This window comes from Dasypus novemcinctus, chromosome 28 (genome assembly GCF_030445035.2).
Source record: "Dasypus novemcinctus isolate mDasNov1 chromosome 28, mDasNov1.1.hap2, whole genome shotgun sequence".
Classification (NCBI taxonomy): domain Eukaryota; kingdom Metazoa; phylum Chordata; class Mammalia; order Cingulata; family Dasypodidae; genus Dasypus; species Dasypus novemcinctus.
In genome coordinates this window covers 34,980,941-34,999,630 of record NC_080700.1, presented here as the reverse complement: position 1 = coordinate 34,999,630, position 18,690 = coordinate 34,980,941, and positions in this window count along the sequence as shown.

The following is an 18,690-nucleotide window of genomic DNA, read 5'->3' as shown; positions in this document are numbered from 1 at the left end:
TACTTAAATCATTGCCAGTCCTTAAATTATTCTCAGGAAAATAAATTCTAATCCCAATCTTTCTCTTCCTTTCCATCAGAATAGTTGATTTGGTGCACAATTTATCCTACATTCGGGTTCCAACCGAGAAGGAAGAGAGTGAGCTCTCAGATCGTGTTTCAGAGTTTTCCTCACAAGTTTCCCTGGGCACAGCTGCTTCTTCCAGCCACCAATGTATCATTGGAGGCAGAGGACTCACACGACAAGGTCCTGGAGAGATGCCACTCGTGCTTTCCCACACAGCATTATCTGAGTGAGTAAAAGGGTAGGTGTAAGAGCTGCCCTCCTCTCTAGAGAACGTAGCCCTGTGTATGACCAGGTTACAACAGTGAGCCCTCACCTACGCCCTTCCAGGAGGAAGACATTTCAGAGAGGCTAGAGTGTTTCGAGAAGCCTGTAGAATTGACCTGTCTTTTAACTGAGTTGCTGTGGCTCATCTGCTTAATAGAGCAGCTTCTTCCATTCCCACTGCTCTGCAGTCAAGAGGGCACAACGGAGTGATGCTAAAAGCTGGCTTGGCCACCTCTCGATGTAGAGGTGGAGTGGACATCACCATCCCAGGGTCCAGAGGATGGAGGAATAGAGTATGGATTAGAGTGGACTTACTGATATTCTACTATGGAACTATTGTGATTAGTAATGGAAGAAATTGTAGCACTGATGTGGAGGAAGTGGCCATGGTAGCTGCTGAGGGTAGGGAGAGGGAAGGAGAGGTGTGATGTGGGGCATTCTCAGGACTTGGAGTTTTCCTGGGTGGTGCTGCAGGGACAGATGCAGGACATTGTATGGCCCATGGGTTGGACTGGGGGAGAGTGTCAGCTACAATGTAGACCATTATCCATGCAGTGCAGCAGTGCTCCAAAATGTATTCACCAAATGCAGTGAATGTGCCACGATGATGAAAGAGGTTGTTGATGTGGGGGGCACATGGGGATTTCTTATATTTTTTTAATGTAACATTTTTTTTAAATAGAGAAAAAAAAATGAAAAAATAAAAATAAGAGCCGGCTTGGCCCCGGAGAGGAGAGCGTGGCTGAGAGGACGGGGGAAGAGCAGGTTGTCGCGGGAACTCTGGGGAGCTGGTGGCGGCGGCACCTGCTCCTGGAACAAATCCACTTCCTCTCGGGGATTTGACTTGGAGCTTACGGGATGCCGATTCACTCCTCTCTTTGTTTCTCCTTTCTGGGGCGTTATCACAGGAATCCAGGCCAGGCTGGGAAGGCTGAAACTCAGCACTGACGTGGAAAAGACCCATGTTTTGGGTCAGAAACACTGACGGGAAGGTGAAGGGGAGACAGCCTAAAATCAAGAACCACCAAGGGAGCAGGTGTGGCTCAGCGGTTGAGCACGTGCTTCACACATACAAGGACCTGGGTTCAATCCCCATCACCCCCTTAAAAAAAAAAAAGGGAACCACCACGTCAGAGTCCAGGCTCTGGAAGACCTTTTCACAGCTCACATTCGAAGAAGACAATTTTCCCCAGAGAGAACTGTGGGTAAACACAGCTGTAATTAGACAGGCAGTGGGCCAGCCATGCTCATCCTTAGACAGTGCCAGAACTTGACTCTGGTGTAGGCAGCACCCCTTATTTAAGGAGATTTTGGGGGTAACAAGGGATTGTGCTAGTTCCCCAGTGATTCTTCAGAACAGCTCTCTTTACAGGAAGGAAAGGAAATCTCATTGGAAATTATTAACCATCCATGCCTTGAAAAATACTTACTGGGGATTGGCAGGAAGGAAACAGGGCTGGACCGACTTCCCACCTGTACATAAATTATCACAGCCCTCAGGGAAGCTGGCCCCACACTTGCCTCTTGACGAGCACCTGGCCCCGGATGCACCTCTAGTTTCCTGCCAGCCCAGTCCCCGAGTCAGGAGCCTTGGGATCAAAGTCCTGCTCTACCCGGCTTGGCCATCTGACCTTGGGCACGTCTCTCCCACCCTCTTTTTTCCCATGGAATGAGGAAGACACAACCATTTCTCCTTCCCAGCTCCCAGAAGGTCCTCTGACTGGCAGGTGCATTGACAAAGGGTCTTCCCTGACTGGCAGATGCGTTGACAAAGGGAAGGCAGCAGTTGGGATTGGCGGGGCTTCCCTCCCTGCCGAGGACAAGGACAGGTGCTGGGTCCCGGAGGCCCTGCAGGGAAGATGGTGATAAAAACCCACAACCTCTTTGGGGTTTTAAATACCTCTGCGTGCAGAGTTTGACGCAGGTTGGGACGGCCGAGCCGCTGGAGCAAGTGGACACCGCACAATTGGTTCCAGCCAGCCCTGCTACCCCCTCCCTTTTCACAGTTTCTTCCAAGGTCCAGGGGCCCTTCAGCCAGCCCCCACCCCTCACCAGCAGGGGCCACGGGGGCAAACAGGAGGAGGTGCATGAGGGGCATTCCTGTTGCTTATCCTTTTCACCAGACTCACATGTCAGCTCTTGGGCTAAAAAGAAAGGGAAAAGACAGTTACTGCAAGACATTGACTCTTTTCCTTCTGTTTCGGTTTTCCTTCCTGTACAATAGTTTTAACAGTGGTTTCCGTTTTCAAGGGTATTGTGAAATAATAAATAAGCATTATTATTTGTGTCATCTTTCATTCCAATGCCTGAGATTTGATTAAATATACTTTAAAAGGGTGGGGGGGGGCATGATCTAATCTTTTTTGAATGAATAAAGGAATGAATGGAGAATATTCATGATGTAAAAATATTTAGTAGTGGAAACAGTTCTTTTAAAAACTTTTTTCTATGAAGCCCAGTATCTTGCACAGCCAATTCAGCCTCCCTCATTTCCCTATGGGATCTCCTGAGGCACCTCCTTGGAGACCCCAAAACAGACAGAAAACCAGAGCCATGTCAGCTTCGAGAGTTGTTTATATTTTTATTCTCACATATACCAGCCTTTCCTCCACATCGAGATGTCCATTCTGGGCAGAAAAAATTGCCAATTGGATTTGTTCCGAGACTTATTCTTTTGTTTATACCTCACACAATTCCAACGAATTAGGATCTTAATTCCCAAAAAGAATTACCATGGAATGTTCACCCACACATCCTATCTCCTGCTGGGATGAACAAGAATTACCACGGAATGTTCGCCCACACATTCCATCTCTGGCTGGGATGAACTGAGCCTTCTCATCTCCAGGCTTTGTCTTGTCCCCTGCTCCTGCTAGACAGCTTCTCTCTTTATTGTCAACCCGAAAAGCCCCTCATCCCTCACGTTTCACTTTGGATAGCCACCTAATTCCTTCTGTGTAATTTATTAAGCACCAGCCATGTGCCCCACTTTGCAATAAGCCCAGAAACCAGAAGCAGGAAGGATCGCAACACTGAGCCCCCAGAGTTTGCTCGGATGCAGGTAGCTCGCTGCAGCACAGGACAGTGGGTGCTGTGTCCAAGGGGCTGCTGGGGAGGCGCGCAGGCAGATCAGGAGTTCGGGGAGAACGTTTCCAAGAAAATGCCTTGTAAGCCAAGACCCAGTGCAGGCAATCTGGGGGCAGATTGGAGCTGGGGTTTTGCATGTTCATCATATTTTTTGGAAATAGGGAAGAGATTCATAAGGCACAAAATCCAAAAGGACATAGAGGCAAACAGTGAAGAATATGTTTATCTCCTCGTCAGGTGTCCCCTCCCCAGTGGCAGGCCACAGCCCAGTGTTTCTTTCTCTGGGTCCAGAGGGATTCTGTGTCTCTATGGACTTACAGGTGGAACGTTCTCTCTGGCTCCCCCACCTCCTTCTCTCTCTTGTGGCAGCATTTGTGATAACTGGTGTCCAATGAGTTTGGACATTTCACATGCCCCACCCCACCTTCTCTGGGGAGACCCACTGTGGGGAGGGGTCCAGAGAGAGGCCCAGCTTCCCACTGGTTCTCTGGTCACTGCTGGGACACCCCTCATTTTGACCACATGGGACCTCCTGGCCTTCCAGGCTTGGGAGGCTCTTTCTGCTGTCCCCAGGCCCTGCCTTGGGGCTGTGTCCAGGGCCATGCAAGGCCCCACCCCACCTGTATTAGTCAGCCTAAGGGGTACTGACGCAAAATACCAGAAAGCTGTTCGCTTTTATAAAGGGTATTTATTTGGGGGTAAAACTTATAGTTACAAAGCCCTAAAGAGTCCAACTCAAGGTTACTTCCTTACCAAACTCTGCTCCCACGTGTCGATGCAAGATGGCGGGTGACGTCTGCAGGGGGTCAGCCTTCCTCTTCCCTCTTAAGGCTCTGTGGGGCCAGCTTCTTCCGATCTCAGCTGTAGGCTGGCATAAGACTTGTCTCTCTTCCAGGGGCTCATTTCTTTCCAGGCTCAGCTGCTCTGGTCTCTTCACAAGGTCAGTTGTAAACTATCAGGTAAATGGCTTCTCTCTCTTCCCAGGGCCTCTGCCATGGTTATGGAGCTGTCTCTCTTCCTCTGTCTTCTCTGTGTGTCTACTTCTGTCTTCTTGATTGTCGGTTTAGATAGCCCACCAAGGGGGCGGGGACTCAACCCTGCATTACTAATGATGTAGTTGAATCAAAGCCCTAATCTTGATTTTTTTTATGGGGTGGAGTATATGGTAATCCCCTATATTTTCTTTTTTTTTTAAGATTTATTTATTTATTTCTCTTCCCTTCTTCCCCCCAACCCAGTTGTCTGTTCTCTGTGTCTATTTGCTGCGTCTTCTTTGTCCGCTTCTGTTTTTGTCAGTGGCACGGGAATCTGTGTTTCTTTTTGTTGTGTCATCTTGTTGTGTCAGCTCTCTGTGTGTGCGGCACCATTCCTGGGCAGGCTGCACTTTCTTTCATGCTGGGCGGCTCTCCTTACGGGGCGCACTCCTTACGCGTGGGGCTCCCCTATGCGGGGGACACCCCTGCGTGGCAGGGCACTCCTTGTGCACATCAGCACTGCGCATGGGCCAGCTCCACATGGGTCAAGGAGGCCCAGGGTTTGAACCACAGACCTCCCATGTGGTAGATGGATGCCCTATCCACTGGGCCAAGTCCGCTTCCCCTAATCTTGATTTAATAAAGCAAACGTAAAGCCTTTGAATTTAAATCATGCCCAGAGGAACAGACCTAATCAATCTCTTTTTTGGAATTCGTAAATAATACCAAACTGCTCGAGCACGTAGGGTCGGAGAGGGAAAGGGGGTACAGTTCCATGCCTGTGGGCACTGGAAATGTGTAAAGAGAAAACTGAGCACCAAAAATGTCCTTTGTTTTAGTTTCTCAGCTGCTTAAACAAAAACCATGAAATAGGTTAGCTCAGCAGCAGGAATGCCCTGGCTCACGGTTTCAGAGGCAGAAGCCTGCTTCCTCCTGGGGTCAGTATATTCTGGCCGGCAGCAATCTTTGGGGCTCCCTGGCTTCACCATCACATGTCACCGCACATGGCGGCGTGGTCTCCTTTCTCTTCCAGGTTCCACTGACTCCGCTCCTGGCTGCGCCTCGTGGCTTCTCTTTCAGTGGCCTTCTCTATAAGGCCTCTAATAATGGAACTAAGATCTGTCCTGAATCAGGTGGGCCACACCTTAACTGGAGTCACCTCATCAAAAGGTCCTATTTACAATGGGTTAAGATTAAGGACATGTTTTTCTGGGGTTATGTACAGCTCCAATCCACCACATCCTTCAAACAGAAGCTGGGGTGCCAGAACACTTCACTTCTATGCAAAGGAAGATGGTCAAAGCAAAGCAGGGCTGTGTCCTCACTGTGATGCCAGAGTTAACCCACACCTCTCACTGCAGCAAAAGGAACAGAAGGCCAAGCACCAGGCCCTGGAGTTCTAGAGGCTGATGCCCTGGTCCTGGAACCTCATGTCCTGGTTGGGAGCCTGGTGTCTTGATCAGGAACCTGATATCCTAATCCTGGAATCTGGGACCCTGATGCTGTAGCATAATGACCTGATCCTGGAGCCTGATGTCCTGATCCTGGCACCTGATGCATTGATCCTGCAGCCTGATGCCCTGATCCTGGAGCCTGATGTCCTGATCCTGGCACCTGATGCATTGATCCTGCAGCCTGATGCCCTGATCCTGCAGCCTGATGCCCTGATCCTGAAGTCTGATGTCCTGATCTTGGCGCCTGATATCTTGATCCTGGAACCTGATGTCCTGATCCTGGAGCCTGATGTCCTGATCCTGGAGCCTGATGCCCTGATCCTGGAGCCTGATGTCTTGATCCTGGAGCCTGGTGTCCTGATCCTGGATCCTGATGCCCTGATCCTGGAGCCTGATGTCTTGATCCTGGAGCTGGTGTCCTGATCCTGGAGCCTGATGCCCTAATCCTGGAGCCTGATGTCTTGATCCTGGAACCTGGTGTCCTGATCCTGGAGCCTGATGCCCTGATCCTGGAGCCTAATATCTTGATCCTGGAACCTGATGTTCTGATCTTGGAGCCTGATGTCCTGGTTGAGATCTAGATGTCCTACTTGGGATCTGGGTGCCCTGGTCATAGAGGCTGATGTCCCAGGATCTGGGTGCTTGGCAGGTCCTGTGGCTCTAGCCTGGGGCAGTTCTGCCTGGGACTGTGTGGTCCCATGGGACCCCTTGACTTGGCTGCTCCCAAGCTTCTCACCAGTGCTGGACTTGTCCCACTTTATTTTGAATTTTCATGGTTATATGGTGTCGACTGCAACCCAGTAGGAAGACAGTCACCCTGTTCAAGAACAGCAACTGATAGCTTCACCCCAAGATCACCTGGGCGCTATCACAGGACACATACCTGAAAGAAATTACGATGCCCAGAAGGCCCATCTGTTTCTGCTCCTGTGCATTCATTCCTTCCTCGGACACCCCAGAGGTAAATGTACATTCTCATTGCCCTTTCAGCACATCTCTACACCCACAGACACTGCACATGTGGGAACATCTGCCCACAGGAGACCCCAGGAGTGCAGAGGTTTGCGGTTGATTCAAGTAGGCAAACATGGCCCCCTCCCCTCCAACATCCACGATGTCAGTTCCAGGGCATAGGTGGAGCCCTGGGAGCCGGGCAGCTCTCCTGGCCTGTCACTGCAGCTGCCCAGTGAAGATGTGGTGGGAGAGCTCGTCCCATGCCACTTTAGCATGTCTCGTCTCCACTTTGTTTCCGCCGCAGTTGAAATCAGTAAGTGAACCATCATGGCTCTAGCTGACATTTGTAAAGAAAATCCACAGGCCAGTGCCTGGGCTATGCGTGCACATGTGGGGTCTTCCTGGACCCTCAAAATCCCCGGGACCCAGGGGCTGCAATGGCTGCCATTTTGTAGCTGAGGATGCTGAGCCTCGAGGATGTTGGGAACGACCCAGCCTGCACAGTGCAGGATGGGAGGCCACGCCCAGACTCCTCCCCTCCCACACCCCCTCCTCCATCCCCAGGGTCCCCTACTCCTCCAAAATGTTCAAAGAAAACAAACATGTCAGTGGACCCTACTTTGGAGTTTGTGTTCCTGAGTGTGATGGAGTTGGACTCAGATGTGATCTTTCTACACATGCCTCTTCTGTCACTTTTACTGAACCTGTCGTTGGCACTAGGGATGGTGTATATTCAGGAGACCTGAATCTCTGGACTGTCCATGTGACAGCCAGGCCCTGAGCCTCAGTAGACTTGCAACTCCTACCCTCTGGTTTATTGGACTTACCCTGGCCAGCTAACAGGGAGGTGAAGAAGATCAACCACCACACCAGGGAGCCAAGAGTGCCTACAACTGCAAGCAGGAGAATTGCATCCATTATCCATGTGGAATCTAAGCCCCCTCTTGATATAGAGGTGGAGTGGACATCACCATCCCAGGGTCCACAGGATGAAGGAATAGAATATGGATTAGAGTAGACTTACTGATATTCTACTATGGAACTATTGTGATTAGGAATGGAAGAAATCGTAGCACTGATGTGGAGAAAGTGGCCACGGTTGTTGCTGAGGGTAGGGAGAGGGAAGAAGAGATGTGATGTGGGGGCATTTTCAGGACTTGGAGTTGTCCTGGGTGGTACTACAGGGACAGATGCTGGACATTGTATGTCCTGCCATGGCCCACCGGGTGGACTGGGGGGAGAGTGTAAACTACATTGTAAACCACTATCCATGGGGTGCAGCAGTGCTCCAAAATGTATTCACCAAATACAATGAATGTGCCACGATGATGAAAGAGGTTGTTGATGAAGGAAGATTGGGGTGAGGGGGGTGGGGGGTTATATGGGGACCTCGTATTTTTTTAATGTAACATGTAAAAATTAAAGAAGGAAAAAAATAAAAAGAAAACAAACACACCCCTGTGTCCTGAGCAGTCCCTGGACTTATCTGCCACAGGCCAATACCTGAAAGGGAGAGGAGCAGGCAGCTCCAGACCCAGAGAGGATTTGCTCCAAGTAATGAGATTTCATCTTCTCTAGACTCAGACTGTGGGAGGAAAGAGCTGCAGAGTCTGGGAGGCCTTAACCTCTTTTATGCATGGTCTCATTTCAAAAGCAAGGAAAAGAAACAAATAAGTACTATTTTTTAATTTAGAAAACCCAGTGAAGACACAAAAGGCTTGATATCATATGATCTTGCTTATACAAAATAACTAGAATATGCAAACTCATGGAGACAGAAAATTAGAGCTTACCAGGGACAGATGTGGGGTTGGGGAATAGGGGGCTATTGCTTAATGGGGACATCAAAACACAGTTTTGATATGACTGGCAGTGACGGTAGCGCAACATTGTGAATGTAATTAATACTGCTGAATAGGACACTTGAAGTGGTGAAAATGGGAAATCTTATATTTTATATGTATATGTTATCACAGGGGAAAAAATTTAAATCCAATGAAAAGAACTTTCTATTTTTATTATTATAAAGATAAACCATAAAATTGTGGAGTCTGTCTTAACAAACCCAGGGATAATGTAGACCTTTCAGAGGAAAGCTTCTTGGTGGGGTGGGACTCTGCAGGTGGAGAAGGGGATGAGCTTAGCGCTCTCTGCCACGACCTCCTTCTCTGGCCTGCTCTGAGCTGCCTGCCCTGGAGGCTGCATCTCCTGGACTTTAATGGAGGAGGTTGCAGATGCAACCGAAGACCCCACGCAGTGCAGTTAGGGTAATTGGGGAGCAGATGGCACCTCACCACCGGATCCTGCCTGCTGCTGCAGCGTTCGAAAGGGAAGGTGTGCCCTCCTGGAGAATTTCAGGAGACCTCACTTGTCCCAGAGCTGGTCAGCAGGAGCTCAGAAGTACCAACTTTGATTTTTATTCAAAGACCAGCCGAGGAAGCTGCCTCTGTCTTTCTCACAACGCATTTTTCCTTCTCAGGTGACTTTACATGAATCAAAATCTATAAGCCTGGGAAGCAGACTTGGCCCAGTGGTTAGGGCGTCCGTCTACCACATGGGAGGTCCAAGGTTCAAACCCCGGGCCTCCTTGACCTGTGTGGAGCTGGCCCACGCGCAGTGCTGATGTGCGCAAGGAGTGCTGTGCCATGCAGGGGTGTCCCATGCATAGGGGAGGCCCATGCGCAAGGAGTGCACCCCGTAAGTAGAGCCGCCCAGCGTGAAAGAAAGTGCAGCCTGCCCAGGAATGGTGCCGCACACGCGGAGAGCTGACACAACAAGATGAGGCAACAAAAAGAGACACAGATTCCCAGTGCCGCTGATAAGGATAGACGTGGTCACAGAAGAACACACAGCGAATGGACACAGAGAGCAGACAACTGGGGGGGGGGGGAGGCGGGGAGAGAAATAAATAAAAAATAAATCTTTTTTTAAAAAAATCTGTGAGCCTTGCCTTGTAAGTCCAACAGTCTATTGTGACTGCCTGCCCATTTCTCTGCATGCCCTGCTGGCCCTGGAAGTTTCTAGATGGCCAAACTTTACACCTCTTTTATCTGCGTGTCTCCAGTCCCCAACATCACGCTCAACTCTAGTAACACCAGTTGGTGGATGTTTGGTGAAAGAACAGATGAGCACAAGTCTAGACGGCACAGCTAGTTCCAGTAGAAGGGCCCACCCGGCCCGGCACCACAAAGGAGAAACACGTCTCTCAGGAGAAGGTGATTTATTGGAAATGCACAAGCAAGAAGCTGGGGAATCTTCCCCAAACCAGTTGAAAGTGAGAATGGGAACCAGGGCAAAGGAAAGGGAGGTACTGTATGTGCATAGTCTCAAGCACATCAAACTTGTCCTCGGTTTCAGCTGCTAATTATCCACAGTTTAGCAATGGCTTCGTGACTCCTTCCTAGGCCAACCACTCAAGGATATCAAGCTTTTTGTCTCTGAGAAAATGTGCAGATTTACTGGGTCATAAGGCGCTCCTCACACCATTCTGTCTGGTTTTGCTTTGAGACGTTATCTTACTCCCGTAAGCAAAATCGAGATCTGGTTAATATCCTTCAGGGAAGTAAGTCCAAAGAGCAAACTTCTAAAATTAGATTAATAGAAAACCAGCTCATGTAGTTTTCAGGAGGGCTATTAGGAGATCCAGAGCTGCTTAAGAGAGGAAATTTTAGTAAGCACATTTTCCAGCTATCAAATTTGCCGATCTGGCGTGGTTACAAACTAGAAGCAACTCAGAACTGACGTCCAGAGAAAACACCACATGCTATCTTATACTTAAACTGACCAAGTCAGCAGAACTGTGAAAACAAGTTAGCTTACCAGTTCAGTGCTAATATCCCAGGCTCTTAGGTTTCACAGAATTTCAGAAAAACTGAGGAGACTAAGGCTCGCAGGGAATTAAATGACTTGCTCAAGGTCAAGGAAGGAAGAAAGGAGGGAAGGAGGGAAGGAAGGAAAGAAGGGAAAGAGGCACAGAGAGAGAAAGAAGGGAGAGAGGGAGGGAGGAAAGGAGAAAGGAGGAAGGAGACAGGAAGGAAAGTCAAATGTGGCAAAATGTTACAAGTTGGCCCCTCTGGGTTTCTGGGCACAGGGGTAAGTTGGAATTCTCTGTATGGGGTTTATATTATTTTTGTGACTGTCCTACAAGTATGAAAGTATTTCAAAATAAAACAATTCATTTTTAAAAAGCTCCGGTTGTCCCCAGTATTTTATTGGGGTGGCCCCCTGGTGCGTCACATCGGTGATCAGTGGTGACATTCTCTGCTTTTTTCCACTCTGCAGCCAGCCACCTCCCAAGAGTGCTGGGCCTGCCTCCAACCCCTCGTCCCCATTTCCAAGGCAGAGTCTAAAGGGCTACATCCAGGGTCGTGTTAAGCGGTTGGAAAAAATAAACAGTGAGGTTCAGGGTCAAGTCCAGGATCACCAAGAGAGTTCAAAATATGGACTCTGCCTTATAAACACTGCCCCATCCCAATAACCTGTTGTAAGGCAGGTGATACACGACTTAACTGGGGGACAAGCCAAGCATATAAATGATGAATAACAGTAGAAAGAAATGTTATATATCTAAAGTTTCAAATACATGGTAAAGAAAACCAAGTTATTAGAGTTCTAAGGAAAAAGAGATCAACTAGGGGATCCTGAGAAATTTCCAGAAGGTAAGAGAGTAGGAGAGAAAGGGGCAGGGCATTGAGGTAGAGGTCTTGGGAGCAGGGTTTGAGCAGGGTGAACCACGGGGAGGAAGATTTGGGGAGGGAGGAGAGAGCAGCAATATTGGGGAGGTGGTGGCAGAGGAGGGGTCGGCGTTCATCCTCGGATGATGGGTCTCCCTGAAACTGTGTGCGTGTCTCTGGAAGGACGGGCTCCCCCAAAACACCAAAGTTGGCTCAGAGCCCAGGGGCAGCCTTTCCAGGCTGAGCTTGCTCCTTCCCAGGGAGCCTTCTGCAGCTGCCTCCCCCTCATGACCCCTCTCCTTTCTCTCACTACACTGATGGTCTGAAGAGCCCAAATTTCGAGGTGGGGTCTTCATAGGCCTGACACTCTGCAGGCTCTCGTTACCTGCATGTCTCATGTCTCCAAGAAGACGGCAAGCTGCTGGAAGTCAGAGGAGGCAGTCAACATTTCCATCTTCGGTCCTCTCACTCTGGACTCAAAACTGATCCTCAGATCTTCTCCATCCATAGTCGCCCCACGATGCATCTTCTAGTCTCATCTTTATCTACCACTTAGTTGCAGGTGATTCTCAAACCTTTCTCTCCAGTCCTTTCTCTCACCCAAGTCCTACTCCTGCCTCTGCAATTGTCCATGGGATCATGGCATGACCGTGTCTTGTTATCACCTCAAATATACATCCAAAATGCAATCATCTATTTTTACTGCAAACCAGCTCCTACTGTCAACTTCTTTGCTGTAACAAGTAGGTCACATACATACGGTCCTTTTGCAAAGAGGCAATGTTCAAATGAAACATTAATTTAATTAAATTCCAGTACCCTGAGTCTGGCTGTTTGTAGCCAGTGTCAACCAATTCCCATAGCTTAGATGGACTCTATCATTTCGCTTGTGCAACCATCACTTGCCCAGCAGCCCCCACTGTCTGCAACACATCTGACAACCCAGAACTGAGCCCAAAGCATCAAGAAATTTTTGTTATTATTAAGTAAATTAATAGCTAAAGTGATGCAAAAAGTAAATCCAAGATCTTAAGTTCATAACCTGTCTGTAGGAGAACCTTCTCCAGGTCGCAGTTAGAGTCCATTCTTTTTTATTACTTTATCTTCCTCCTAATGAATCTGGCTATGTGGTTCACAACTCCACGGCAGACAAATAAAAGTATGACGAAGAAGAGTAGAGAGTTGCAGAAGCAAGACAGCATTCAGAGGGAAGAGATGATTTTGAAGCTGTGATAGTGGCTCAAAAGAATACGACCTGAAACCATTTTAGATCAAGGCAGAAAGCCAGACCTCGTTCTGATAGTGACATTACTTTATAGTACAGCACTGGAATTATTATCTATAATAAAGGAAAAAACTTGTTTTATTCTTGGTAGTTTCCAATCTTTGAACCTCACTATGTATTTTTTCCAACCACTTAACATGCATTATTGTCATCGCTCTCTTATGGCAGGGACTATATCTGATACATCTGTGTGGTCCCTGCTGAAGCTTCTAGCACAACACTGGTCACCGTGTGTTACCAAAGAGTCAGCAGCACACCATCAAATGTGCAGTCACTGTTCGAGACTGGGTCTCAGTGACAGGGACATCAATCTGCCTGCGGTGACACTGAGTTGCTGTCACAAGTTCAGGAGAAGTGTCCGGGCTTAGCACACCTGCAGGGCGATAATCGTGAGCTTTGAGGCAATATGAGGGGGAAACCAGTGGCTGCCCCATTCAGCAGAGAGCCCTCAACACCTGCCACCCCGCACCTTCATCCTCACCCCCGACCCTTCAACTAAATCCATCGCGCACAACCCCGCTGGGTTGGGATAAGCAGAATTCACTCCTGAAAATACATCACTCATCCCAGAGGAGACCGTGTTCGGCCCAAAATCCTTTAAAATTAATTACGAGGGAAACGGACGTGTCTCAAGTGATTGGGCTTCCATCTTCCATAAGGGAGGACCCGGTTCAATCCCTGGGACTTCCTGGTAAAGGTGTGCCCGTGCGGCAAGCCACGCAGCAAGATGATGACGCAACAGAGAGACGGAGGGAGGAGTCAAGGCAAGATGTGACAGAAACCAGGAACTGATGTGGCACAAGTGACAGGGAACCTCGCTCCACATCAGAGGTCCCCAGGATCAAATCCTGGTGAATCTTAGAGGAGAAAGATGAGAAGAGAAGACAAAAAGAGAAAATAGATACATAAGATCACAGAGCAAATGGACACAGACAAGCAAAAACAGCAGGGCAGGGGAGAGGGGGAGGAAATAAATAAATAAAAAATAAAGTTAATTATGAGCCAAGGCACTTTACCAAAAAAATGCAAACTAGTAAACTTTACTCCAAACACTCCTCAATTCTTATAAATAAACATTTTGGAGCTATAAACAGTGGACCTATGCTACTTTGAGTTCTGATCTTTTTTTTCTCTTTTTAACTTACATTATTTCAAGACCATGTCGGTATTAATTTGACATTTTCACATAGTATGTTATCAGCTGTCTCATACAGTGTACACATTATCCAATAGTTTGCTATGTTGACAAAATCCCCCCTTAAAATGTAGTCCAGCCCGCTGCATGGCGGGGCACTGTGGGTACTGGCTGACCAGCCCCACCTGTGAGAAAGCCCTGACACTTCATTTCTCTTTCACAATTGATGCCTCCAGCTAAATACCAGACTGCTCCCAGAGAATGGTGTGGAAAGCTAATTTCCACTCCCCGCCCTTCTCTCTGCCTCTTTGTGTTAGATGCGCAGGCCCAGGTAATTTCATCCCCGGGAAAGGGAAGTCCAGCTCTTTGTGGGTTTTTTACTTTTTATATCACCCATGTCCTTTTGTAACTGTCCCATCAAGAATCGGACTCGGGGGAAGCGGATGTGGTTCAAATGATAAGGCCTCCGCCTACCATATGGGAGGACCCGGGTTTGATCCCTGGGACCTCCAGGTGAAAAAGAAGAAGAGAAAGCGTGCCTGTGCAGCGAGCCACTGCCCATGAGGTAAGCTGAATGCCCACGTGGTGAGCCGAGCGCCCACGTGAATGGCTGCACGCTGAGCCAGTGCCCACTGCAAGTGAGACACACAGCAAGATGATGTGACTTCTTGAGAGACGAAGGGGAGGGGTCAAGGTGAAGCGCAGCAGAAACCAAGAACTGAGGTGGCACAGGTGACAGGGAACCTCTCTCCACATCAGAGGTCCCCGGGATCGAATCCCTCTGAATCCTAAAGGTGAAAGATGAGAAGAGAAGACAATAAAAGAGAAATAGATAGAGAAGATCACCCAGTGAATGGACACAGACAGCAAAAACAGCGGAGGGAAATAAATAAAAAATTATAAATTCATTTTAAAAAAAAGAATCGGACTTGGGGTCACTGTCTCCATTAGTTCCCATGAGGGCTGAAATACATGGGTTGCCCTTCTGGGGGAGGTGGGTGGAGTCCCCATTCTCCGGCCAGGGCTGAGCAGAGGCCAGAAACCGCTTCCGAGATGCAGGATGCTTACTCCACGCAAGCCCCACCCAACTCCCTCCAGAAGTGGTACCCAAGGCAGCCAGCCAAGGAGCATCCCCGAAAAACGAAGGCTGCCGAGGTGTTGGAAAACGTCAGCCGCAAGCGCCTGTCCTGAGCACATGCCCTGTGCCAGGCCTGGGGACGCAGGAGCAATCACCCACGCCCAGGCGTTCGCCACCACCCGCGGGGGGACGGCACCCGAAAGTCCCTGGAGCTGGGCCGTGCTGAGTGCCGCCCTTGAGGGGTCCCACGAGTGAAGAATGCTGCAGGGGCATCTGCTGTGCGCCCTCCCAGCACCTTGCCTTGGCCCCTTTTATAACAGCAGGACGCCTTGTTGGGGGACCCCCCTGCACCCCTCTTCCTAGTCATGCAAGAAGAAGCCGTGTCCCCACCCCAGCTCCCAGGATGTACCTGAGTGGATTGAGCTCATTTGCCTGTCATCCTCTTGGCTTCAGCAATTGTTTCAGCGATAGGTTCAATCCCAGGCCCTCCTAAAAAAAAGGATGCCAGACTATCCCAGATAGACGAGCCACTCCCTGGCTGAGGGGCCTGGACAGACCACCGGCCCTCCCAGCCTCGGCCCACTCTCTGTGAAGGAGCCCCTCTCCAGGTCCACCCTGAGGGCTCCATGCTGACCAGGGCCACGCACCTGCTCGCCTTCTCTCCCGTTCCCTGGTTTCTCCCTCTGGCAGCACCTGTGGATCATGTGGTGCTGAACTCACCTGTCACCCCAGCCAGGTTACCGTGGTCGAGCCAGCCCTGGCCCCGGCGTCACCGTGAGAGTTTAATAAACTCTCCAGGTGGTTCTCTTAGAGCCAATCCAGTGCACCCCTGTCAGAAATGCCTGGAGGGAAGCGGACTTGGCCCAATGGATAGGGGGGTTTGCCTACCACATGGGAGGTCCGCAGTTCAAACCCAGGGCCTCCTTGACCCGTGTGGAGCTGGCCCACGCACAGTGCTGATTGTGTGCAGGGAGTGCCCTGCCACGCAGGGGTGTTCCCTGCATAGGGGCAGCCACATGCGCAAGGAGTGTGCCCCGTAAGGAGAGCCACCCAGCGTGAAAGAAAGTGCAGCCTGCCCAGGAATGGCGCCGCACACACGGAGAACTGACACAGCAAGATGATGCAACAAAAAGAGACACAGATTCCTGGGCCACTGATAAGGATAGAAGCGGTCACAGAAGAACACTCAGCAAATGGACACAGAGAGCAGACAACTGGGGGCGGCGGAGAGGAAGGGAAGAGAAATAAATAAAATTTAAAAAAAGAAACACCTGGATTTCCTCCCCACCCACACCCTTCTGCCTCCTCCCTCAGTCTCCTTGTCTGCAGGGAACACAGATACACTTCTGGAACCAAAGAAGAAATCCCAGAGGTGCTCTCATTTTTTCAGAGGTGGGCACCCCGACTTCATGAGAGAATGGGGCCACTTACCTTTTGGAGGGTATAGCAGGTTGATATTATTGATGAATTCCAAAAAGAAATATTAGATAATGTTTGTAATCTGATCTGTACCTGGGCATGATTGAGTTATGATTAGGGCGTTGAGTCCCCCAACACCCAAGGGGTAGAAACTCGCAGATAAAAGAATGGCAAAGAATAGAGCTGAGGGGTTTTTGATGGAGTTTTGATGTCGGAGTTTGATGCTGAAGCCTTAAGCTGGAGCCCCAGGAAGTAAGCTCACAGAGGAAAGAGAAGCAAGCCCCCAGGAAGGAAGGAACCTTGAACCCAGAGAAAAAGCAAGACCCTGGAACGTAGGAACCCAGGAAGCCTGAGCCCTCGCAGACGTCAGCAGCCATCTTGCGCCAAAATAGACTTTGGTGAGGGAAGTAACTTGTGCTTTATGGCCTGGTATCTGTAAGTTCCTACCCCAAATAAATACCTTTTATGAAAACCAACCAATTTCTGGTATTTTGCATCAGCACCTCTTTGGGCTGACTAATACAGAGGACTTTAGTTATTCCGCGTGAGTGATGACAGTGTATTTGGGAAAAGAAACGTTAGTAAAAACAAATAGAAGAACAACAATTGCCATAAATCTCTGCTCTAGGGAGGGGATACAGTTGTCTTTTAGATAAGAAAACTTTGTTTTTTTTTTAATTGAGAAAGATGAGTCTCCCTCACTTTAGAAGTGATTTCATGAACACTTTCTTGTGGAGGTCCTTCAAATGAGGAATTAAAATAGATCTACCTTTTTAGCTTGGGGAAGGGGTTGGATTATTTTCCATCCACAAGAGAGTACTTTATTGGCCCAGGTGCAAGAGCCTTAATAAAAGAAGGAACTTTCCCTGCTTTACAAGCCATGGGATTTCTGGGCGAGGGGAGAGAATTTCTGCCTGGAGGAGAGGAGGTGATGGGTAGGAGTGGAAAGTCGGGGGTCTCTGTGACTGGTCTCGGGTGGGTGCCCCGTGGAGGACATCTCCCTGTGCGGATGGCTGGGGAGATCCTGGGCCCGGGCGGTGTCTCCTGCTCGGCTCTGGGCCGTGGCCTGGACTGACTCTAAGTCGAATCATGCCCTCACTGAAAAGTCTCTGTACACACTAGCCCTGCGCTGGTGGTGCTTCGGGGGGCAAAGGAAGAGGGCAGGAGACTGGGGGTGGCGGTGCTGTGTGGCCTGAGGATGGAGTGGTCAGTGTAAAAGGAAGGGAGGAAGAGGGAGAAAGTGGGGAGGGAGGGAGACAGGGAGGGGTCGGGGGGGAGAGGGGGGAGAGAGGCGGAGAGAGGTGAGAGCAAGAGGGAGGGAGGGAGAAGGTAGTAGGGACAGAGGAAGGGGGGAGAGAGGGAGAAGGGGGAGGGAGAGAGTGGGGGGAAAGAGAAAGAGGGAGGGAGGGGATGGAAGAGATGGAGAAGAGAGCGAGGAAGGGAGGGAGGAAGGGGGAGAGAGGGAGAAAAAGAGGGAAGGAGAGAAAGAGGCAGGGGGAAGGAAGGAAGAGGGGGGAGAGGGAGGGAAAGGAGAAGGAGAAGGGAGGGGGGAGAGAGTCAAAGAGGGAGAGTGGGATGGGAGAAAGCGGAGGGAGAGAGAGAAGGGGGAAGGGAGGAAGAGGAGGAGAGGAGGGGGGGAGAGAGGGAAGGAGACAGAGGGAGAAGGGAGGGGACTTCCCGAGGAATGACCCCTAGGAGACATGGCCCATTGGGCTTCGATGAGACGCGGCATGGGCTCGAGCTTTTCTTGCGCGGTGAAGGGAAAGGGTGACCCCAGCAAGAAAGACTTGGGATCTGGCTTCCCAACAGCAGACCCTTGGATGACATGACGTGTTCCATGAACTGGAAGAGTTCACGTCATGCCCCTCGCGGTCCTGCCACGTGGAAACTTGGGGAACTGACAGGTGTCCACCCGAGCCTGGGCAGCCCCCTCCCACACACAGCCAGCTGTCCTCTGCACACCATTTCAGTGCTCCCCCAAGAACGAGGCCATGAGTACTGGGTCCCAGGGAAGGCAGGTCTACAACCGCTGGGACCAAATGCTCAATGGAGGCCCCAGGAGAGGCCCAGGGCTTGCCAGGGGAGGGCCCAAGTGGCCTCCCGCCTCCTCCCAGCTTTGGAGTTCTGTGATGCTCTGGGAAGAGAGGGGGCCCACACCCCGGCGCTGGGCTGTGAGGACGAGAACGGGCTGCCTGGGTGGCAGCTGGTAGGGAAGGAATGGAGAACTTCCGAAGAGCTGGCTCAATCTGTGTGCGCCGTGCGCTCACACAGGCCTTCTGTGGAGAGTGCTTACTACCCATG